The sequence below is a fragment of the Nannospalax galili genome, unplaced genomic scaffold (assembly GCF_000622305.1).
Source record: "Nannospalax galili isolate Female #2095 unplaced genomic scaffold, S.galili_v1.0 scaffold1183, whole genome shotgun sequence".
NCBI classification, from domain to species: Eukaryota; Metazoa; Chordata; class Mammalia; order Rodentia; family Spalacidae; genus Nannospalax; species Nannospalax galili.
The window spans coordinates 1,003,189-1,010,436 of record NW_008350356.1 but is presented as its reverse complement, the minus strand read 5'-3'; positions in this window follow the sequence as shown (position 1 = coordinate 1,010,436).

Here is a 7,248-nt window from a genome sequence, read left to right as displayed (position 1 = left end):
AAAAAAAAAAAAAATCTAACATTCAGAACTACCAATAACAGGAAGAAGAGAAAAATAATTTTCAGAATGAAATGTTTCCTCTGATAGTGGACTGTTAGGCACGTTCTCTGTGCGCGGCGTGCTGGCTGGAAAGCTTTTGGCATGATTGTCACACGTCTGGCATGGATAGCACACAGGCTGGCATCTTCAAAAAGGCCAACCAGAGCGGCCTCATTGCCTCCACAAAGCCCAGATAGCTGCACTCTGGAAGCGCAGATCTGTTCTGAAGTCCTGAGCAATTTCTCGCATCAGCCGCTGGCAGGGGAGTTTGCAAACGAGTTCAGAGGACTTTTGATGGCGTCTGATTTCACCGAGTGCCGCAGTGCCAGGCCGGCGAGGATGCGAGTTCTCCACCCCTCCAGTAGAGGGCGCGCTCTCGGAGCAGCTTTTGGGCTAGTTGTTTCCCGAGGCTCTGCGCAGATGGATGTGCGGGCGGGTGGTCTGCTTCCCTTGAGCCTTTTCCTTACTTAACCCCCACGTCCTTACTTAACCCCCTTCGCCTTTGGCTGGAGCTTGGCCAACAAAGGCTGCACTGGTGTGAGAGAGGCACTGCGCTGTGGAGGCTGCCTCATAGAACATATTTTGATCATATTTCCTGCCAAATCCTCCCCTACCTCCCTAATTCCCCCAACTTGGAGTCCTGATTTCTTTTTCTAAAATTTTAATTGATTTTTTTTGTGTATTTCATACAGAACATCTTAATACTATTTATACCCCCTTCCCCACTGGCACCCTCCCATAGGCCCCCACCCCATACATTCTATCCTGTTGGGACTCATATTAGTCCAAAAACTACTGTTGTTGTTTTTATACAACCCACCAAGTCCAGTATGTGCTGCCCCTATAGTTATGGGTATGGGGCCATCTACTGGAGCCCCACTAGGAGCCACACCCTTCAGGTGATGTCCTTCCCCCTCCTTGCGGAAATCTTCACTGACTTGATCTTGTGCAGGCACCACAGCTGCCATGAATTCACAAGTGCAGCCAGCCATCCTGTCATGTCCAGAACACACTGGTTCACTCTGGTTCTCCCTGACCTCTGCCTCCTCTTTCAAGATGGTTCCTGAGCCTTAGAGAGAGGGTGTGATGTAGATGTCTTATTTGTGGCTGAACACTCCAGATCACTCATTCTCTGCACTTGATCAGTTGTGAGTTTCTGCATTAACTACCACTCACTGCACAAAGAAATGTATCTGATGAGGTCTGAGGGCTTCACTAGTCTGTGGGTAGAGAGATAGGAATTTAGAGGGCAGTTTTATAGCATGTTTAGCAGAATAATAGTAGTAGGTGTGTCACCTCTGGAGCTTGTGAGCTCCCCAATCATGGATTCTTGGTCAGACTGACAGTATTAGGCATGCATTTCCTTCTGTAGAACAAGTCTTAAATTGGATCAGAAAGCAGTTGCCACAATTGCACCCATGGGCATATCTTGCCATACCTGTCGTTACTGCATTTCACAGGGTTTACAGCTGAGCAAGACTGCTGATAATTACCCCCACGCCCGACTCCCGAATCCTGCATAACACCTTCCAGTACTGTTAAGAGCTAGCCATCAGCCAGGAAACCTTCTGGTCAATACCAGATTGATCCCTTCACATCCTGTGACCAATGTATGTGAAATCTTCAGTAATAGGGTATAACTATCAAGTTCTGGTTGGCAACCAAGAGCAAAGGCCTGTGTTGTTTTGGGGGGTTCTGGGACACCTCTGACGACTTGAAGGGAGGTATCCTATACCTGGGCCTGAGATTTTTATTAAGCAATATATCATTTTAAATGCTTTATGTATATACATATATATGCATTTAAATGAGGGATTATGCTCATTCTAGAAGCCAATGGGATGCCATGTAACCAATGCTTTTTTTTAAAAAACAGATCTTATTTATTATTTTTATTTTATGTGTATGCATGTGTTGCCTGCACGTCTGTAAGTGCACCCATGTTGTGCAATGCCCGCGAGGACAGAAGAGACTGTCAGATCCCCTGGAACTGGAGTTACAGACAGTTGTTAGCTGCCATGTGGGTGCTGGGATTCGAACCTGGGTCTTCTGCAAGGTCAGTTTTTTCAACTGCTGAGCCATCTCTCCAGCCCCGTGTAACCAATACTTTTACAGTGATCCTTTCCTCAACTTTTAAGCAGTGTAAACACTGGTGTTGTACAGCACTTCTATAAAATAATTGCAATTATAAAAGAGGTGTAAGTAATAGAAGTAGTGGTAGCAGTGGATGATGGAATTAGGATTGGGTTTGGGCACCTCTTCTGTTTTTTCCTTTGCATTCTACACTGTTCTCCAGGAGCATGTTTTTCTTTGGAAGGAACTGTCGTGCTTTAAGCACGAAGCATTTTTAGTTCACGCATTAAAAAAAAAAATCTATAAGACCCAAGAAGAAAAAGCACACTTGCATGCACATAGACATACAAATTTAAAGTTTAAAATTTTAAAAATGCATCTTATGGGGAAAGCTTGCTTCCTATGTTTAATTACCTAACCTCTCCACAGGAAGGGCAGAGAAGAATCACGCCTCTCAGACCACTAATGGCTTTCTTCTTTTATTCTGTACTTTTCTAGTGATCTTATTTGTTCTTTGGGTTAAGAAAACAGGGGACAGAGGCAAGAGGATGAAGTCCACAAGTGTCTAGGCCTGCTGACGTTCAAAGGAGGTGCACACATGTCCAGTTCCTTCTGAGCGCCAGCCTCATGGCAGACACATGAGTGATTTATTGCTCTCCAAGTCTCTTAGTTTATAATAAAAATTTCAGTAGCTCTTTTTAGCTGCTGTACCCTCTGACTTTGCAGCAGTCCTCCCCCCATGCATACACATACATGCATGCACACACATGTATGCACACACGTACACTGAATTAACTTTGTTCTTTGTTTTCACTTAAAATCAACTCATGAAACTTCATCAAGTCAACGAGGTGGAGCAATCTATCTCTGCAGAAAGCTGCATTCATGCATTCACCCAGGGCTGGGTGGTGGAGGAGAGCACTGAGCAGGACAGGTGGGTCAGACAAGGTGGGAGAAGAAGGGGAAAAGTGTACACAGCTTCTGCTGCTGGGCAAAGCATTCTGCACAGGGAAGTGGGGTCCAGCTTGGCAGGAGCATGGCCCCTCCATGAAAGGTCTCCTCTCTCATGCAAGCCCTAAGAGCCAGGACCTGACAAATCTGTCATTTCCATGAGAGACAGAAGTCATCACAGACATAATCAAAGAAATCAAGCTTGCACCCTAATACCTACTGGTGATAAGAAAGCCTGAACAAGGCGAGGCACTCCTCAGTGCCTCCCACTCTGGCTTTCTCTCATGATCTGCTCATGCCCCAGTTCCCTGGTCATTCTACCATCAGACTCCGGCTGTGTCTTAGAGTCTTCTCATACAGCACCCTGCAGCCACGTGGGAAGGTCAAAGTTGATAGAGGAAGTGGAAAACTAAAGAACGGAGGGGCCAAGACTACAAGGAACGGCACAGTAAGCTTTCTGGTGTCCTTTGTGTCTCACAGATTCCTGCTGATACATAGAGGTTGAAGATTTGGGTGAGGTTAAGTATGGCCAGAGCTTAGACGTCCTGATTTTTTCTCAGAAGAGGCTAATTTTGACAGGTACTCTCCACATTCCCAGCATCCTCATGAAGGCCGTGATAAACTCAGGGTTTCCTGTGCATCTTGGAAGCACTGGAATATTAATTCTACCCTTCTGGAGACTGCGCAGAGAATATTCCAGTCCTCTACTTCTGACATTTTCCTCCTTTATCAGGATACTTGATAAGCATTGAATACTTACTGTTAAGCAGCAGGAAACGACGAGCCGAGGGGAGCAAGAGGCACTAACGTGCTTAGTAACTGTGCTTCTTCTCCATTATTATTTAACTGTTACTAAAGCGTGGTCTTCCCAGGTTCATGCTCTGATATGGCAACACTGATTTCCTTATCAGCATTTTCCTTTGATTCCATCAATTAAAGCACAAAATGTGGTTATTTTTGTTTGCTTTATTTTAGTATACGTCCTGCTGGAGGCAGGAGCCTGCCTTCCCAATCTTTAAATTTGCATGTTTTGTCAAATTTGCCAATTTTAAAAACCATTATGGCTTCCATTTCCCCCCTGTCCTGTCTCTCTTTCCTCTTCCTTGGGTTTCTTAATTTTGTTAGGCTTTTTGATACTGGTTCAAGCATCACTCAAATTCCACTTCACGACTTTGTTAACTTCCTTTTGGATGTTTCCAGTAGCCCGACTGTCAGCTTCATTCACGTTTTCATCACCTCTAATGTTAAGCTTTTCTAGTGAAAAAATTTTAAAAGCTTCATTTCTTTTTTATTTAGATTAATTTATGTTATTTTAAATTATGTGCATATGTGTATAAGTTGGTGCACGTGTGAGCGCAGGAGCCCATGGAGTCTGGAGAAGAGTGTTATAGGGAGTTATAGGGAGTTGTGAGTTATAGGGAGTTGTGAGCCACCTGATGTGGGTGCTGGGAATAGAACCCGGGTCCTCTGCAAGAAAAGTATGTGCTCTTAACCACTGCACCATCTCTCCAGCCACTCTGGGAAAATTTTCAAATCATTTTTTAAATTTTGTAATAATTATAGATTTTTGGAAGAGCTGCAAAAATAGTAAAGCTTTCCCCTCTCTACTCTCCTCCTGTCCAGTTTTCCTTCTTGTTAATATCATTCATTATTGTTGGACCTCTGTAAAGCTGAGAAATGGGCTGTGGACATGGCTCGGTGGTGGAGCCCTTGCTTAGCATACAGGAGGCTCTGGGTCAGCTTCCACTAGTGTGAAACACTGGCGAAGTCCTGTTGACTGAAGTCCAGTCTCTGGATTTTACCAGCTTCTCCATGGCTGTTTCGTTGATTCCAGGTCCAGTCATGGAACTCCATGACATTTGGTTGTCATGCCCATTTAGCTTTTCTGGTCTGTGACAGTTTTTCAGTTGGTCTTGAGGAGGACTGGACCAGAACCCCATAGAATGTCTGCAAGTGGGTTTGACTGATGCCTTTCTCTTGTTTAGAATGGACTTGATGTGTTTGGAAAACACACGTATTGCATATATGAAGTGTGCCTCTTACCACATCACGCACAGTGCACTACACCACTGCATATGCATTTGTCCTGTGGCTGATGCCATGTCCACTGGGTTGGGTTTATCTACTGTCAGGTCACTATTTTTGTTATGTCTAGTCTGTTCTTTGAAAATGAGTCCTTATAGCCATCCTCCTTGTGAGTGTCCAGAAGATCAAACCCTACCTTTTGAGAGGAGGATGATCTACATAGACTGCTTGGAATTTTTCCTGAAAGGGAAGTTGGCCTCTTCAACCCTGAACATTGATTAAGTCTATCATTCATTTATATCAGGATGGAATAATAGGTATGTGATTTAAATTTTAGGTTATAATTTAACACTATTTTATTGCTCAGATCATTCCTGATTTCATCACCAAGAGCTTTTTTTTATTACTATGAGTTTTGTTTTATTTTGTATTAAAATTTAATTAGTTTTCAAAGCAAGAAATATTAATGACTAATAAATATCTTCAAAAGTGTTCAATATCCTTAGCCTTCAAGGAAATTCAAATTAAAACTACTTTGAGACTCCATCTCACCCCAATCTGAATGGCTATTACAAAAAATAAAATAAAATGAAGCCAGGCATGGTGGTGCACACCTTTAATCCCAGCACTCTGGAGGCAGAGGCAGGCAGATCTTTGTGAGATCAAGGCCAGACTGGTCTATATAATGAGTTCAAGGCCAGCTGGGGTTACAGGGAGGTCCTGTCTCAAAAAGACCAACCCTCCCGAAAAAAATGACAGCAGATGCTGGTGACATTGTAGGGAAAAGGGAACCCTTACTCATTGTAGGTGAGAGTGTACACTTGTGCAGCCACTATGGGAGTCAGTGTGGAGGCCCCTTAAAATCCTTTAAGTAGAACCACTGTATGATCCAGCTATACCACCCCTGGGCATGTTCCCAAAGGGCTCTGTATTCTACTACAGAGATACTTGCTCCATATTCATTTCTGTTCTAGTCACAAAAGCTAGGAAATAGAATCAATTTAGATGTTAATCTGGAGAATGGATGATGAAAATTCAATAAAAATGAAATCGTGAAATTTGCAGGTAAATGAATGGAACTGGAAAGCATCCTGAGTGAGGTAACCTAGACCTAAACAGACAAGCCCATATGTTCACTCTCATATGTGGATCCTTGCTTTTAATCTTTAGCTTAACATACTTTACTTGAAGCACCTGTAGAAGCCAGGAAATTAGAAAGGGGCCATCGGGTGGGGATGTTTCAGGGATGGGCTAGGGGAACATAGGTGATATGAAAGGGAAGCATGGTAACCCTGAAACTGGAAAAGTTTAGGTAGGGAAGGGGGTGAGGGGATGGGAGAGGTGATGGAGGAGGGAAGGGTTGATCAAAGCCATAGGAAAATGCAGTACTGTGAAAGTCAACTTAAAGATTTAAGTTCAAAAATAACTAAAGGGCTGCTTCCCTGGGCCTGCACAACCTGCAGGCCTCTCTCTCCAGGGTAAGTCAAGCACGCCCTCCTGCACCTTGACTCCCCCAGCCTCATTCACCCTCCCATCTCCCCCACCCTTCCCCGCAGGTCTCTCCTCTTAGCCTGGGTCTTGTCCCATTCCTTGTCTTGGAGCCCCAGACACCTGGGGAACCACCAATGCTGCCTGATCCTTTGCACCCAGAGCAACTCAGGTCCTTCTCAGGTCCCCAGGAGCCTTCTGGGCCTGGCCCCGCCCTCACCTCACTTTGCTTCCCTAGGCTATACCACCTGCCAGCCTCTTTCCTGGATGCCTCCACTGTCCTTTCCTCTTCCTGATCCTTTGCATCCAGACCAACCCAGCTCCTCAGTGCAGTCCCCAAACCCTTGGTGTTGCCTCCCGCCCCCATCTTCCTTTGCATCTCTGGGTGGCATGGCCACCAGCTGCCCTAGACAAGCATCTTTCCTGGGCCCTGCTACCAGGCTAGTCCAACCCCCAAATTCCTGAGGCCAAATCTTTCCTGGAGGGATCCAGACCTTAGGAGAAAGCCTGAGAGCATCTGATCCTCATTTGACTTGGGCGTCTGTGGGGACTCCTGAAGACAAAAGCAATCTGGCCACTCCAATATAAAATCAAAAGAGAGAACCCGAAGCTTAGAGGAGCCAGCTTTTCATGCCCAAAAAGTAAACCAAAAAGACACATAAAGTTCACAAA